The 7,560-nt window shown below is 36.6% G+C and overlaps 1 protein-coding gene across 1 annotated transcript in view; it reads left to right on the forward strand.

Moving 5' to 3' along the window:
* Positions 1-7,560, forward strand: part of MACROD2 (mono-ADP ribosylhydrolase 2) — a 2,026,389-nt gene that overhangs the window by 347,073 nt on the left and 1,671,756 nt on the right. The window lies entirely within an intron of this gene.

Here is a 7,560-nt window from a genome sequence, read left to right on the forward strand (position 1 = left end):
TATTTTTTAAAAAAATGTTATTTCTTCCACTTTTTAGCAGTTGACATTCCTACTTGTTCCTTTACCGAAGGGTAGCAAGGTGTTTTAAAGAGCCCAATCCTGTGTTGGGGAGAGAAAGAAAGGTGTGCCTTTGTTAGTATTTGCTTCTGTGAAATCAGTTCACAGTTCAGAGGAAAATAGAAATGCAGAGAAAGTCTGCTGATCTTGCTTCCTTACTTTCCACTTTTTTTGTCACCCTATGTTCAAATGATAGTTCTAATATCATATGCAGGTGAATATTTCTTCATCATCAAAGGTGAAAATAAAATTTATTGGGTATTTACTAAGAGTCAAGTATGAGTTAAGTGCTCCATTTGAAATATGTAATTTATTCCTTACAATTACAGAGGCACTATTATTATCCTGTTTTACAGAAGGTGAAACTGAGGCTTGGCAAAATTGGCTAAATTGTTGAAGGCCATACTCCAACAAAGTAGCAGAAACTAGATGCAAACCCAGATCTGTCTGATTCAAAGACAGTGCTCTTAGTCATCATCTCAAATACCAACGGTACATACAATTTAATAGTGTTTTAGTATATTTTGTTTTACATACTTGGAGTCAGTCAGCATGTCACAAGGAAGAGAGCAACCTAAAAAAGACAGATGTAGGGTTAAGATCCTTGCATTTGGAATCAAATTGTTTTTTTGGAGTCTTAATTTTACCATTTATATTGTGTGATATCGGGTGAGTTGCATAATCAGTTTGAACCTATGTGTGTTTTGTGAATTGGGGAGTAAAGGAGATAATGGGTATGGAGTGCTCAGTACATGGTGATAATACTCTACAATCATAGAAGGGATCACAGTTTACAAAGTGCTTTCACAAAGATTGTCTCAGATGATGCTTAGTGATAGAACCCTTTGAAGCTCATTCATTCTTTTATTCATTCATTTAACAATTTTTTTTTTTTTTTTTGAGTGTCTGCTAGAGATTGTTCTACAGGTTGGAAGGATTTAGGTGAAAGAACAGGAGAAAAAAGTTCCTTGCCTTCATGGAGTTTGAATTTTGATAGGGATAATAACACATAAATAAAATTATTTAGCATATTAGATAATAACAACAACAATAAAGGGAACATTTAACTCTCATAGGGAGAATGCCATGAGCCATTCATAATAAAGTAGTTAGAAGCATATTGTGATTTACAGAGTAGCTCCTTGTTTTTCCATTATGGACATTTTTTTTTTAACTTTATTTATGTATTTATTTTGAGGGAGAGGGGGCGGGGGGGGGGGGAAGTGGCAGGGGGGAAGGGCAGAGGGAGAATCCCAAGCAAGCTCCATGCTGTCAGTGCAAAGCCGGAGGATGTTAGGCTTGATCCCATGACTTTGGGATCATGACCCGAGCCAGAATCAAGAATTGGCAGCTTAACTGACTGACCCACACAGGTGCCCCTCCATTTTGAACTTTTTAAAAACTGTAAACCAGTTACAGTTGAACTACCAACTTTTGTTTTTGAATTTGTATTGTTTTAAAACAAAGAAGAGATTAACTTTTAAATTTGTTAGTACAGGGGCACCTGGGTGGCTCAGTCAGTGAAGCATCTGACTCTTGGTCTTGGCTCATGTTGTGATCTCATGATTCACAGGTTCAAGCCCCTTGTTGGGCTCTGTGCTGACAGTTTGGAGCCTGCTAGGAATTCTCTAACTCTCTCTCTCAGATCCTCCTCCACTCATGTTCTCTCTCTGTCTCTCTCTCTCTTTCTCTCAAAATAAATAAACTTAGAAAAAAGTAAATTTGTTAGTACACATTACCAAAGTTCATGAAATCTCTTCTAGCTAGCTCTGAGACTCTATGAATATGGAATTAAATGTAGATCTCTAATATCTTGTCTGTATTTAGTATGTCTGTTAGTATACTGTGAATAAAGCATTTTAATAATTCAAAGATAATTAATGGTTTTCAGTAATTTTTTGTAAAATCTTGACATTTCTTTACCTTTGTAGGCAAAGCCGTAATACTCATGGGTTATATTTCTCAAATTCAGCACCAAGCCTGGCAAATAGGTTAGGTGATTTGGCACTTCCGTTCTGGCTCTTAGAAGACACAAAGGAATCATAAAGATGTGCTGCAGTGAACTCAGACATTAAGATTTGTCTGCCAACTAGGAGTTTAAGTTTATTGAAAGCCACAAGAAAGACAAGTGTTATTTTCTGGGTAGTTTATAGCCATTAACTACTGACCTCCAGAAGTTATATCATTTAGCATTGTAGGGCTGGGTCCATAAGCCTTGGGGGGAAATGCACAATTGCACCATTAAAGTGTTTTGAGATTTAATCCTAAAAATGTCTTCTAGTTGTTATCTCAGTAAAAGGAAATAATTGGGGGTGGACGAATTCCTTTTTTTAGTTATTAAGAAATGTATTTAAAGAGAGTGGTTAAGAGCTCAAGCTTCAGGATCAGACAGAGTCCTTGTTCCACCACTCACTATATAACTCTGAGAACGATTCCATTACAGCTCTAAAATATATTTGGCATCTTTCCTTTCTCTCCTCACTACCACCATCCTGTTCCATATTACTTATTTTCTATATAATGGCTAGTGACCTTATTGCAATTGAAATCTGATAGTATAATCCCCACACATCTTTCTCCTCCTCCTTTGCCCTCTCCTCTACCAGGTTAAAAATCCTCCAGTGTTTTTTTTTCGTTCACTAAAATGAAGTCCTGACTCCTTACATTGGCCTTGGCCTGCAAGACCTTGCATACTCAGATCTGGGCCTGCCTCACTGAACTTACCTCTGTCTTGCTCACAGAGCTTGAGCCCCCTGATATGTTTCAATCTTCAGATTCACTAAGCTGATTTTCTGCTTGAAACTTTAATACATCCCCTTTCCTGTGCTCAGAACACTCTTTACCTTATTCTTCACATAGCTTACTCTTTATACCTCAGGTCTAGGCTTTCCCTTACCACTGATTCTAAGTTGTGTTGTGCTCATTCATAGCACCATATTTTTCTCCTCCATGGCTTCTGTCAGAACTTTTTACTTCACGTTCATTCAGTTTTAGATTAGTATCTGAGTCCCTACCTCCTCCAACTATAATCTCCATATCTTTTTGGTTTAGTGCTATATACCCAGCTCCAAGCACAGTTATTGAGTGGGTGCTCAGTAAATCATTATTAATATTGAATGAATAAAATACCTCATTACCTTTCAAAGCCTTAATTTACTCATCTGAAAAATGTGGAGAGAAATTATCTGTACAGTTATTGTGTGAATTAAATGAGATTAAAATATATAAAATACTTAGCACTGTGCTTGACAAAGTCCTTAACAAACAGTATCCCAAAAATTCATTAAGCCCACTGTATGTGTGAGACATTGCTAATGTTTTTAGAACATATTTTTAAGAGAATTTTGTTAGATTTTTGTTTTACTTAATCTTTACTGTTTTTTTTTCTTTTTATCAACATTGCTCTTCATATCTAGGAAATTAAAATGTGGCAGTGATTCCATGCCCTTTTAATACAACATTGGTATGAACTAGCCTCAGCTTTGTAATGTCACAGTTATCAGAGCCATGATGTATATTCAGAAGGGTAATTAGTTTGGGTAGTAATTTCCTAGACTATCCCTCACCTCCTCCCTGCCCCAGCCAGCTGGCCTTGAAAAAGAAGCGATTCTTTTATGTGTGCACACAATCAGTCTGTAAAATCCCATTATCCCCAACTTCCCCACCCCTGTGGCTGCATGCTTCCTTTTGAAGCCTTTTAAAAAAAGGAAAAAAAAAAAAGAAAACTGTCAAGTCAGTTCTAAAGTTCATTTCTAATCTCATTTCACCCAAATAATATAAAAATGAGAAGGAGGTGGGGATAGGAAGTGGGAGAGATTCATAATGTGATTTGCTTACCTGTTCTCCAGGAGTTACCTTTGATACTTGTGGGAAAGACTGATAAAAGTAGAAATACTTCTTCAGTCTATATTTTGAGATAAAATTAGATTTCATTCTGTTTTGATGTTCAAAGAATAGAGCAAGGTTAATTTGGTTATTCTATTTCTTTTTCTTTCATCTGTTCAGAATGTGTATACCTTTTAGAACAGGAGTTTCTACTAACTTCTCATGACCAACATCCTTTTAACTGTGATAATCTGCTGGAGTCCTAAGTGCAAGGCCCTCCTCTGCTCTATTTTTCTGTTTTGTGTGTCTTTCCATCTGGGAATTTGAATTCCTTTTGGGCCCATCTCTTAACTGCTTCCCCTGGGCCTACTGCAGTCTTTCACTTTTGGGTTCTAACTCCCTCTGTATCTGACATTTTTCTTAGCATTCTTTCCATGACCTTGAATTAATTGACATCTGTTCCCTGAGGATTATACCTTCCCTGTCACTATTTGATGAAAGTTTGGTAGGGGAGGGGTGTAGAATATAGGAAGGGACTTTCAAAATTTTTTTTTTTTCTGTCCCTGAAAGATCACTTCCTGAATATGTTTCTGTCACCATTACTCAAAAACCCTTTCTTAGAAAGCCCTTTTTTTATATCTGTATCACCTAATCCCATCATCATCTCCCTCCTCTTCATCTCGGGGACATTTCCCCATCTTCCTTAGGACCTGTCTTACAAACCTTACCCTCTTTCCAACCCTTTCCCCACTCTCTCCGTAACTTTGTCCTCCTTGCTGGTGACTCTTCAAAAACTGCAGCTTCTCAGTCACACTTTTACTTCAGTCATCTTAGACTCACAACATGACTTGGACCACACCTCTCCTGCATCCCAGTTTTCTTCTATCAAATATTGCTTCCCTGTTCTCATTGTAGATTCTTATCTCTATACCCCATCTTATTCCTAAGGACAGTAAATATTCCCCTTGGTATTCACTTCCTTTCCTTATCTATCTTGATCCCTTCACCCTCAAGACTTCTTAAAGAGTAGTCCTGATCACTGTTTCTGTTTTCTTTATCTCCCATTATCCTGTCAATATCCTAGAGGCTTTTACCTCTTTACTTTGCTGACACTGCTTCAAAATCCCTGGCTATCTCCTCCTTTTCTATTTTAAACAGTGTCCTCTTCCAAATCAAAATTCCAGACTACCTTTTGACATCCTCTTTTTTTAATATTTGTAGTTCCTTGATTTTATAATATTCTCCTTGTGATGATTTTCCTCCTTTTTAATTGCCCCTTTTTTTGGCTTTTGTTTTTGTTTTTTTGACTGCTCTCTCTCTCTTCTGTCCCCATAAAGGGTGGGTGTCCCTGTGGCTCATCTCTTTTCCCTCCCTCAGCTCACTTCTGTTGCTGCTGTCTTCTACCCTCTCACCTTTAGTAATAATGTGTTAGACTGTTGAGGATCTCTTCCCATACCCTCGTTTCCAACTTCCCAATAGACATTTCCAGATGGATAACATAGAAGTATTTTAAAACCTAATGCAATTATAATTTATCATCTAAGCTGCGTCACTAGCCAGTGTAAATCTATACTGTGCAAATGGTCACCTGTTCAAACCTAAAATGTACAAAAAACTTTGAGATTTTTTTCTGGTAGTTTTCATCCTTAAGTGCCTTACCAACATTCTACTTACCTGGCTAAAAGTCATCACCTTCAATTTTTATACCTTCCTCAGTTCCTAATTCCTAGGAATTCTACCTTTCCTGTATCTTTGAATTATACTTTTTTTTTTTTCTTTTTTAAAATCCCATTCCACTGGTTAGGCCCTTGTTTTCTCTTGCCTGCAATACTGCATGTCCTTCTACCTTGTCCTCTTACTCTCAGTTTCTTTCTCCTCATTCATTCTTCATTCAATATTCCTTATTTCTACAATATGTCCCTAAAGTACACTAATTGTTTACATAGCTGCCCAGAAACCATCGCCAAAGCATATCATCCAGACTTCTTAGCTGGAATTCAACACACTGCTTATATAAAAAAGCTTTCCCAGCCTTAACTCCTTTATGGACCTTGTATTTCAGCAGACCTATTGGCCTTTCCCCAAATACCTCCAAAATCCGTAATCCTCAGTTGCATCAGAATCACTTTTGGAATTAAAGAAAACTTAAAAAAATTGTTTTTTAATGTTTATTTATTTTTGAGAGAGAGAGAGAGAGAGAGAGAGAGAGAGAGAGAGAGCGCGCATGAGCAGGGGAGGGGCAGAGTGAGAGAGGGAGACACAGAATCCAAAGCAGGCTTCAGGCTCTGAGCTGTCAGCACAGAGCCCTATGTGGGGCTTGAACCCACAAACCGTGAGATCATGACCTGAGCCAAAGTCAGATGCTTAACCAACTAAGCCACCCAGGCACCCCTGGAATTAAAGAAAACTTTAAATGCCCAACCTTAATCTGAGAGATTTAAATTTAGTTGATCTATATTGAAGCCTGGTTATCTTAATAAAAGCCTCCCCAAGTGATTGTGACCAAAGCTGGCATTGAGAAACATTGTCCCTGTTTTCCTATCTCCATGACTGTTCACCATTTTCTCTACATGGCCAGTATCTACTCTTCTTGTTTTCTCTTTAAATATTTTCTTATCCTTCAATTCCGGCCCTCATTTTACCTCCTTCATGAGATCTTCTTTAATCCATCCAGATAGATAGTTATTTTCCTATACTGCAGTTACAGTAAACTTTGATTAGATTATATGTTTATGCCTTACATCCTCTAGACAGGATACTTCTTGAAGCCAATGCTTCTGCTATTTATAATGTGGAAATCATTCCATATAGGTCGTTGGCTGTTGAGATTATTTGTAGAGAACTTTGAAGTTCTTATCAAAGTGATTGATAAGCGTGAGTTATTTTTTGCTAATTTAACCAAAGGTCCAAAAACATAAAACACAATAGTTTTAATTCTAAGACTATGCTAAATTAGGATTTGCTAATCATGCTAAGTAGGAGAAAGGAATTAGAACTTTAAATGCCACTATTGTTTTCAGCAGCAGATGAGCTAATATTAAAGTGAATTCAGTGATAGATTGGTTCCTTGAACACCCACGCCTCAGGTGCTTTAAAGCATATGGGTCTCTTTGGATTCCTCAGGAAAACTGTCATGTTGGCATATAGCTATAAAATGTGCTTTACTCAGAAACTGTAGTTAGTAAAGCAAAGTTTTTTTACTAGTTCATTTGGCACAGGGGAATACTTTTAATAAATAGGCCTTGCTGAAAGATAGAGAACAGTATTGTTTTTAATAGGGAATGAGAGTGTAAATACAGTGATTTAATGCAGTTACAAGTGGCTGCATCCAAAAACAGTTTTTGATTTTTGTCAAACATTCAGCAAGGGAGTGATTTTTTTTTTTTTTTTTTTGGTAGCTTCCTCAATAGTATTCTTGTTAAATCTATAAGTTGTATATTCAGGATGGGATTTTTCTTTTTCCTACAATTTTCTGTTAGTGCCTGATCAGTAAAAATTGTGAACATTTGTTTGGGATATATGCACATGTATTTATAATAAATTTAGTGCCCTTTAAGGTAGATATTTGTATTTTATCATTTTATTAAAAGGAGATACATATATATATATATATATATATATATATATATATATATTTGTTCAGCAAAGCATTTGGTTTTCATAGACCTAGGAAAAGAA

Source organism: Felis catus, chromosome A3 (genome assembly GCF_018350175.1).
Source record: "Felis catus isolate Fca126 chromosome A3, F.catus_Fca126_mat1.0, whole genome shotgun sequence".
NCBI classification, from domain to species: Eukaryota; Metazoa; Chordata; class Mammalia; order Carnivora; family Felidae; genus Felis; species Felis catus.